The following is a 10,801-nucleotide window of genomic DNA, read 5'->3' as shown; positions in this document are numbered from 1 at the left end:
CGGCATTAGAATAGGGTTTATTTTGTCCGTGGGGAGGGGTTGAAGACTTCTCGAAAGAAGAGTCCATTTTCTCTTAATAACATCCATTTCAATTGCCTGACCACTGTAAACAAAAACAGCAAATCGAAAGGTCTTGACGGCGATTAAATGTAAAGAATGTAAATCATGTATCAGGGGATACCTGTCCCCTGATCTCCGACATAGTCACAACAACAGAGCCTGAACATGGAGAGAGAGAGAGAGAGAGAGAGAGAGACTTATTATTTATATTATTATTATGGGGATTGTTGACCATAGAGTGTATATGCGTACCAGTAGTAGCCACGCTCTAGTCAAATAGCTCGACTTCATTTTCCACCGCCTGGAATAATGACGTCAAGTGTCGTGTATCTTCTCTACAGCAACAATCCCATCAATTTGGGTGCACCGGTGAAACGTCCCGTTTCACGCTCTAATAACTCTCAGAAAATGTTCACAATGTCAAAAATAACTTAGGGCTAAATTAGTTTTTTGGTCAATGGATACGTTTTAGAGTTCTACTCAAAAACTTAGAAACACATTAAACTGACAAGAAAGATAACGTTCCAGATAGATTGCTATGCTGTGGTTAACCTCGGGAAATATATTCTTCGATCATTGGCATCGTCTTACATTTTTTATCCTAAGAGCCGTGACGGGTGGAGCTGAATCATAAATCTATCTGCAATGTGAACAATAAGCAAATAAACAAACACATGAATAGATAAATTGATAAATGCATAACTTGAACAATTATCGACCAAAAGATGAAACTAATCTACATTGTATATGAATCTTGCAACATTCGATGCAGAAAAAAACATGCTATATCTTTTATTTATTCTATAAAATGGTTGGTTGAACTATTCATTACAAGACTGAGTAAGACGAGCATTTGGTCCTGACACTGAAGAAAAAGAAATAGCAATAATAATAAAAAAATATGTATCTTGAGTATTACATGTATCAAACTTTCTTCTCATTAAAGTACAACCTCAGGTCTCTTGAAGCTAAAGTGATTTTTCCATGCATTTCATAAAATAGAGATAACAAAGGAATGAAATAGGAATTAACATTACGCAATGTCTAACAACCATGTTATTAGAATGATGGCGATGACAACTTTCACAGCGACCTGTAGTGTCCGTTGGACATTCTCCTCTGCCCCCCCCCTCCTCCCCCAATTCATCCTAAAACTGCCACAATTAAAACCCTGTATATGTATATATGTGTATTATCTGCATTCAAAAATATTCCAGAGCCATATTATTTATGTCTACATATTATTCAAACATGCTTATCGTTCTCAATTCAGACCTTAAAAAATATAAATAAAAAATAAATAAAATGGAAAATAAATCAACATATACCTAATAAAAGTAAATAAAAGTGCCTGCTGTCGATGTTTCCTTCTGACATGTACAGGAAGACCTAGCAGTCCATGTGACTGGGTAGTATTTTATAATTAGATTATTTATTTAGAATTGATATAAAACAATGTACACGTATCCGTGTGCAGGGAAATGTCGAACAATGGTGTGTGAGTAGAGGAAAATTACTTTTTTTTTTTTTTACTTTTTTTTTGGAGAGGAAAATTCGATTGAGTGAAGAAAATCCCGGAGCGAATACATTTTTAAATTAAAACTTGCACGACTAGTCAGAAATCAGTGTTCATCCATAAAATTTCCTAAGAGTAAAAAAATGCAGATTGTCATTATTCTTTTTCAGGGGACACAGCGACAAGTTTGGAGCGCCGTGTGCGAGAAGGCACAGTATGAAAGGAGTCACTGTGTGAGCCACAATTCTCAGGGTGGTGATAGTGAATTCGTGGAAATCAGAGATACGATCTCGTCCAAACACCTGTCTGGACTAGCTGGCACCCTGACTACGCAGGTGCTAATTGGAGTGTCTACCAATCAACGTGCTTACCTGCGTGTACACATAGAGGCACTCGTCAGGTTTGCTACTGTATGTTTAAGAAAAAGAAACACGGAGATCTCCTCGAAGATACTGACTACTAAAATATCACCCGTTGTGTACGCGAAAGGATCTGTATATTCTGACCCAGTGCATGTGAAGTGAATTTTAAACAAGTTACAATGTATGTTTCGTTTATATTTGAAATAATTCTGATGCTTTGTATCTCGCAGTTATTTTCTTTTTTTCAAAAAGGTATATGTACCCCTAATTGTATGTACATAAACATTTTCATACACTCATTAAGATTTATTACAAGAGGCATCATCATGTAATCCGTGATTGCCGGGTCAATTAAGCCTTTACAAAGGTGCCATAATCAACAAAGGAACAATTTTTACATCGTTATTTAGAGTAACTGTAAGTGGATTTTCTATGTGCAACAGTTTTACAAGCAGAATGGAAATTTGATAGATGTTAATGTGAGGCAGAGACATACATGTACATGTATGTGTTTAATGGATTACTACAGGGGTATACCAGTAATTGTAAAACGACATTCTGCATCGAATTTATTGCTAGGTGTAGGCATGTGCATGTTCCAGTACCTGGTACGTTTATTTCATGGTCTCTTGACCATCCATTATTTTCAGATGTGATATGTGTTGTACAAATTGTACAGGTGCAATAATTTATAATGAACAAGACGGCAGTTGGCGGTCATCTACTACACAGGCTTTAAAGACCAAAAAGACCAAATAGAATGGAACCTTATATAGGCCTACTTATAATCTACTAATCAAAATATCATCAAAATTTCTATTATAAACCCTTTTGCTTGCTATACAAAAGTCCTTAGTCCTAAATAGATCACTATCTACAGTACATGTACCGTAGTTTAGTTATTGTGCTCATCAAACTGCCATCAGGGATGTAACGTGCGTATTGTGGTTTATAATTGCGTGCACCCTTCCCTTTTAATAATGATAAATTATCTTAATTGATTACAATGATGATAATGAAAATAGAAATGAAGATGATTTTGACGATGTTAATGGCATTAATTGTGGCAATGCTATTAGTTTAATTAAATTTTGCCATAACCATTAGACTTTCATTAAAAAGAACTTGGTAATTTCCAAGATCCCTTTATCACTGAGGCATATACCCTATCTAATACCGTTAAAATTTACCGTTTTCAGGTTCTTTATTCTAATTTATCACGTCATGTCCAGTGAAAAAAATTCGCAGGTTTAAATTCTCTCACCATTACGAGAGTGACACAAAATGTGAAAAAAAAAAGAACTAAATAAAATGGGTTTATGGACCGTCATTCTCTAAACGGGTTTGGATAAAGCACACCTTTGAGCCTATAAGAAAAAATGCTGATATTTCCAGGACAAATTAAATTTCCTTTATGAAGGTATTGTGTGTCAATGTGTGTCTTAAAATGCTTTGGAATAGGCATTGGTATACATGTGTGTGTGTGTGTGTGTGGGGGGGGGGGGGGGGGGGAGGGGGCAGGTTCTGCCGAGTCTGCATAAAACTGTGGCAAAATGTTCACGTTTAACTTACACGGAGTCGCCCGTAGGTAGTAGATCTTAAACGGACTCGGATGCAGGCTACGTTAGAAACTAATGTTTATGCTTAAACTGTTCAACCTTTTGCACGTCCGTCATTTTTTGCGTTCTTTATCTGTACATGTGCATTCATTGCAGCTTTATTCCCCACAGCTGTTTGTAATGTCAAACTATGCTTTCTTAATCTGATATATTTGTTACAGAATTAAATGAGGTATCTCCAAATAAAAAGTAGCGCTGTTGCAAAAGTGCCATCGATTAAATTTTGTCATTTTTGCCTCGATTGGAAAAGGTAAACACAGGTATTTGATGTTTGTTTTATTGTTAGTGACTGGACCACATAAATTGTGATTTTTACAACGCAATTGGCATTTTACCAAAGAAATTAACAGATGTAATAGAATAACGCTTACTATTAAGGCTATCGACAAACTGATAAGTCATCATCGCTGTCATTGAAGCAATATTTAACGCATTTGCTGGGGTCAGTTATGATGTTTTTTGTCACTAGTAGTTAATAATTGAACATAACTTTCATCATCATCGCTACTGAGAGAATTACTGATGCTTGTTCCAACTGCGGCAAGCAGTTTTGCTATTTTCTGACTATATTTTTACAATAGAAGGTAAAATACATGGACATCGTTCAGTAGTGAATGTTTAAAGACATTATGGCACGATTAGAAACTTGATATCCCAATTTGTTAAAACAACGTTTAGTCTAGTACACCGTACATGTAGCTTCCTAATTGGTAAGAGAGACAGAGAGAGAAAACACCCATCGCTATTCTGCAAAGGATAACGATCCGGTCAATATTTATGAGACGGCAACTTAACGGGGGTTACCGCTGTTAACACGAGTCTTGCTAACCCTTACTGTCAGTCTGTGCATTTTAACTGCCAGGGCAAATATCCCAGCGCGTTTTTTTTTTCTTTTCTTTTTTTTTATACAACAGCATTCCATCGAGCTCTAAACATACTGCGCAAAGACTTATATTGGCTATATGCAGTCCCAAGTAAATACAGCATATGTATATTTATATATACTATAATTATTTCTTTGGGCAGTCGGATGGGTTATGTAAACAAAAACAGAAGGCAGGCCATTTCAGATACATATTATGTAAACGCCGCTCTTCTACAAATATCAAATATGTATCTAGAAACAAGAAACAAATCGATCCGTCTTGGATCTACAGTTTGTAATAAATCCCATATGAATGTAATCAGCGTGCCGACTTCGACGTGAATAATAAACGCTCTTTTTACCTAATAAAAGGTGGTAATACTTAGGAGACCTGTCACGTGGCCAACGAATAGGTAGATTCTACCTGGTGGTTGACGATAAACTAAAGATCGCGTGGCGGAGTGCACCGTGTTACCGATTTGTGTACTCTTGCGGCGAAAATGTGAAAATAATGTGTTTGTTTTGTAACACGCGACTACGCTGAGTACAATGGGGCTGTGCCCCATCAATATTCTGAAATGACCCCTCTTACGTAATAATTTCTAAAGCGGTTAAGGTCTGACGCGCAATACTGTTTACCCATAGTTATTTGCATTGTGATTCAGAACGGTTAAAGCAATGGCTTTTGCAAACCTGTGTTGAAAATGAGTACCCTTTTAACAAACGCCCAGCTCTCCATTACAGCCGTACAGGTTAGGGTTAGCGTGACGTAACTGGGTTAAAATGTACATATCAATGGGATCTGGACTCTGCATTTCAGCGTTCCCTCGACCATGGCACAACGAACGGAGTCAGGCGCTGAATTTATTATTTTAAAAATAATTCCTGGAATGAAATGATCCCACGCTAGTCTGTTATGACAAAATTTCATCAAAAGTTATTTATTTATTTATTTATTTATTTATTTATTTATTTATTTATTTATTTATTTATCATCATCATAATAATTATTTTTATTATTTATTGGAGTTTCCACCGCGAAATGAATTTTTCCGTCCTAAACTATGAAATATTTTTTTATCAAAGAAGTAGATAGATCCAGTTGTTTTACGTGTTATAAAGAATAAAAATTGTGAGAGAAAAGTAAGAAACTATATATGATCCTTGTCAGGTAGCAAAGTTTTTTAGGCATGATTCTGCATGACAAGTAAATATAAAAAACAACCATACCTTCTTGCATATACATATCCATAAAAACTCATTGTATTTTCGGGAATCCCTGAAAACGGCGGATAAATGCCGATGATAGATGTATTTTCTTATTTAACTCCTAAATGCAGACTGTACATGCGCCCATGATTGAGCATTGTTCATTGAGTTACAATACATCAAGATGCTAAAAAAAAACAAGCGAGATCACAAATGTGGTGAACAGAGTTTATAATATGTGCCAAGTGCAAGCAGAGAAAAATTAAGCAGTCGATTTCCACAAAAGTTGGTTTTGAAGACAATATGAGTGCTGCTATACTGAAAGAACAAATACTCAGTACGGTTTTAATGGAAACAGAAATGTGTTAGCTATATGCAGTGGGGCGCTGGTCAAATGCGGTAGGTGAGACAGCTACCAAGGCACACAAGCAATCGCATTGGAACCCCCGCACAATGGTTGTTTTGTGTACGAATTCGTAAAGTAATATGAAGCAACGTGTAACTACATAATATTCTGTGGTGAATGATTGTGCTTTGAATGAGCGGTGACTTAATAGCAAGTGGCTGCAATACGAAAGTTTAGTTTAAATGGAACATCACATTGCAAAGCCCCCTTTACACTGGACGGCATCCTTTCTGAGTCCCGTAGTTCGGCCCCGTTTGAGAATAAAAATATAATACATTTACGTGAGGACAGCTGGCCGGTCATTGAGCTGTCATTTTGCAACTAAAGCGATGCTTGTGTCTCCTTTCTACGACCACAGCAATGTCAGTTTCATGATTGCACAAAGAATTCAGAAAAGACTCCGTCCAGTGTAAAGGGGGTTTAACGAAAGGACGGAATGTGATACATGTAGGTGTATAATGAAGCGACATGATGTGTGACAGAAAAAATACAATTTTGCACGCACATCTGCACGCTGTACAACAGGTTCATTATTGTTATATGCTTATATTATTTAACTTGAATATTCTTATGTTAGACTTATATTTGTTCATATTCCATCCATGCCTACATCTTGTTTTAAATTTTGTCGCATTATGTCATCCATCCACTCGCAACTTATTTCTTTTGATTATTTATGAAGCAATTCATATGTTTACCTTATGTGAGGATAACATTTCTTTGATGATTATTTATATATATATATTTTTTAATATTCGTGAAGTGAAATCGATATTTCTTGTCCTACATTGTCTATGCACTGCGGTATTCATGACAAAAGAAAATGTTTCCTTGTTATTGTTTTCGAGGACTGATCTGTAAATAAATATTAATAAAGACATTAATGTACATGGTGAATTTAAGTTGTTGTTATTCTATTAAACTGATCCTCGCTGAAGACTGAAAAACATCTCGATATACTTTATTGAACAGCTTAGACCTTTAGGTTGCAATTACTGAAAAAAAAATTATTATTATTATTATTATTAGTTAAGTATTTCCACTTGGGTTTCACAATGGAATACAAAGTTGAGCAAAAATGTCGAGTATCTCAGCATGCCGTCACCTTATATATCCGGAAGCCTAGGTCAAGGTCATTTGAACAACTCGTGTCATACTGAAAGATCGGCATAAGCAAAGATATATCAACCTCTGCCCTGTGCAACAAGGACCCCATTACACCATAAGTCTACATGGATCGACCCAAGTCTGAGGGGACTCTCGCTGATTGCAATCAGTATAATCGATTAACACGCCTTCTCCTAGCGTTGAGGAGAATACAGAAAAGCTTGTGATTGTACAATGAACCAGTACGAAACTGTTGGAAACCAGAGGAGGCATGCCATTCAGTTAAGCTGATTGCAATCAGAGAGAGGCGGGCGATCCACTCAGACCCATGGTGTCTATGGGAAAGGGGTCTACCTGTAGAACTGTATCAAATTGATCATTCCTCGATTTGGGCCTCAATAAATAATGACGCCAATATGAAAGACACGGTGCTATATAAACGGGACATTGCGACTATGCAGTTTAGTAAAATTCCCGGGTTGGCAAATTCAGATAACGATGAGCCGGAAAAGGATTGTACCTACTGTCGTCATGACAATGGGCATAAGGAAACAGAATGTACGCATAGGTTCCGCGGAGCATTCGTCTTTATATCCTACTTTAATAAGGAATGACGTCACTTTATAGGTCATTTGATTTCACAATTCTAACGTCATAGTATCAGAAGTTTAATATTCATGTTTTATACTTTTGCCAATTAGATGATTGATGATTTTTTCTTTTCACACACACAAAAAAAAACGTACTTTAGGCAGTTAGATGGCTTTATTTAGCAATGAATGTGTTTGTAAACAATTAAAATGGCCCTTAAGGTTTATATCTCTTTTAAAACATCACTTTGAAGAAAGCCGTCATGTTAAATAGCTTTCTATTGCTGTCTTTTTACATATTGCATGTACTTCCAACTTTTCAAAATTTTCTTTTGCCTACCAGTACGTCATTTGAATGTGCTTGGTTGTTCTTCACAGATACATGTATTTCACGAAACTGACTGTTCCTCATGCTCTAAAATAGTCGTTGCAGTATGTCATACGTAATGAATGGTTTTTTCGAAGTTCTAAAATATCTGGCTCATTTGCTAGTCCCCATGAAATAGACTCAAGCGTATTACTTCAATGCTCTAGGATAGGTCGATACACAAGGGTGTATTTGACTTAAATTCAGTGAATATTGAATGCAACGTATAAATGTAGATCTCTGAAATAAAGCATCTCTCCGGCAGTTTTTGCCAATTGATTCTTTGGCTACAAACGAAATCCCCATAGGCCCCCTGTTTCTGAGAACCATAATTGAGAAGATGCCCCGTTGACAGCCTAATGAGCATTTCTTGTTAACGATATTTGACTCATACTGCTCTCTAGGAAGGCTTTCCTAAGATAATGTGTTTTAGCGCCAAGCTTGTTTAGAGGGTCCAAGCTTCGAACAAAGCCTTAGTTGGATGTCTCCGGGAAACAATATACATGGACAAAGAGGGATTTTTGACTGATATGCCTTTTAGGATGGAACAGACAGACCATAGCCTTTGCCCACCGTTTGGCGTCAAGAATACCCGGGGTTGATATAGTGTACAAAGATGTATAGTTACAAAGGGGATTACGGAACTGTTTCACAGCTTGGAGTCACAATGTTTTTGAATCCATTATTGACATCAGTTTCATTTGGCTGGCTTGAAGAGCATGGTACTATAACTTAATATCCTTCGTGGTAACCTCCAAAGAAATTGAGATATTGGATTCCAAATCTTATAACCCCGCAGCTTCCTGTAAAGTGAAAAACTACTATTCTACAAGGACAGACACAGCTTGCAATTGCCACACATATTCATGAAAGAGACAAATCAAATAAAAAGTTTGTACGACTTTCAGTGCAAACTCATAAAGCAGATTCACTTTTCAATCGAAACCAGCCATGTTCTGTTGGCAGACTATCGTCCTCGCGGTCTTTTATAATCGCAGACGACGATAAGAATAAAATCCTCGTCTGCTATTTCACAGCCTTGAGGTCTTAGATAGTAAACAAGGACACAGACAAACTTATTCAAAAGGAAATTCCCCCTGGGGCTTAAAAGGGCGATTTTATCATTTCTTGCGTCTATCGATGGAGCGGAAATATAGACGAGAGATGAATTTTCTATTGTGTTGCATGGCGTAACACGGAAGAGCGATCATGGCGCAGAACAAAGACGGAAGCATGCGTTTTGAGATAGAGTGCATATGAATGAATTTCGTCGGATTATCGGACATATCAATTTCCAATTGTTACGGATTATGTAAATGACCAAATGATTCCTTCGGAGAAGGTGGGAATTACTGTAAGCCTAACCGATAATCAGGAGATGGTTTAAGCATGTCTTTTGTGGTCAAAGGCTTATAAAGCACAAAGGAGTGATGTACAAAACAGCCAATATTATGCCCACGTTGTTATTAAAACGGTTAGTTTCATAGCAAACACTTCTTTTCTCTAAGAGACATTATGTTGCTTATTCACATTACGGGGAAAAACGCGTATAAATCTAAATTTCGGTTCAAATTCTTCGTGGTAAGAGTTAAGAGACGATGGGCAACATAAAAGTGATAAGGTATTCAAATTTGAGGGTTCAACTACAACGGTTAACATCGCGGAAACGCTAAGAACATCAAAACCTCTAACTGTCAACCAACTGTATGTTGTTTTTTGCAGCAGCTCGGAACGAATTAACACCAGGTAAGTGCCCTTCTTAATCAAAATCTTGTGTCTGTAAATCAATCAAACTTTATTGGTTCTAGAATTATTTTTTACAAAGACCTGCGACCTTAGGTTTATATAATACAATGAATGGCATACGATAACCTATAATACGCATACATTTGCGCACATTACACGACCAGCGGCACACATCTGATGTTTGACATCTGTAAGGCACACACGACTGGAATTGTTTCAACATGCAGATTAAACCTTTTTTTTTAAATACACAATTTCTAGTCCGATTATGGAGTCCATTTGCATGCAATGAAATTGGTTTTACGTGAAACAACCTTATCTATCTACATGTGCCAGTTTAACATTCTAATTGCCACAAAGAAATAATTGATTAGCTATTAATAATCCTCTATTTCTTATTTTTGCCTCAATTAAGTAACCCATACATGGCTATTCCTGGTTGTTTTCTTTTAACTGAGCTAACCATACCAGTCAATAATTATCTACGACCTTATTCCAAAGATGAACTTTCATAAGCGTAAACCATTAACAGACGTACGTCCCCAACTTAAACTCATTTTGAGGATTTGATTGCTTGGAGAGGCCCTATCTGGATATGTTCCTCATCTTTGTATATATATCAGTAGCCGTCAGACATACAATTAAGTACTATTCTGAACGTATGACCCGGTCGACCTTAATTAGTATCCATTTCATACCGATATACAAATGTCAACTAATTTGAAATGCATACCAAATACATAAAGTGAGTGTCTCTGTGAGCAATCGTATTAGATAGCTAGACCCAGGGGCCTCTTTAACCGTAGAAGGAAATATCCCATATTCGCTAGCAGGATAGAGATGTCTGTTGTGGTGGTTAACAATATACGTCAGTTCTCTCCAAGGTTAAGGCATTACCTTTCTGACAGGAAAGGCAGTTATGCAAAGTGTAATTTAATACACATGTACCTCAAA

This window comes from Lingula anatina, chromosome 7 (assembly GCF_051362555.1).
Source record: "Lingula anatina isolate TDL-2025a chromosome 7, LinAna3.0, whole genome shotgun sequence".
Taxonomy (NCBI): domain Eukaryota; kingdom Metazoa; phylum Brachiopoda; class Lingulata; order Lingulida; family Lingulidae; genus Lingula; species Lingula anatina.
The sequence above is the reverse complement of the archived record's forward strand: the minus strand, read 5'-3'. Positions refer to the sequence as shown.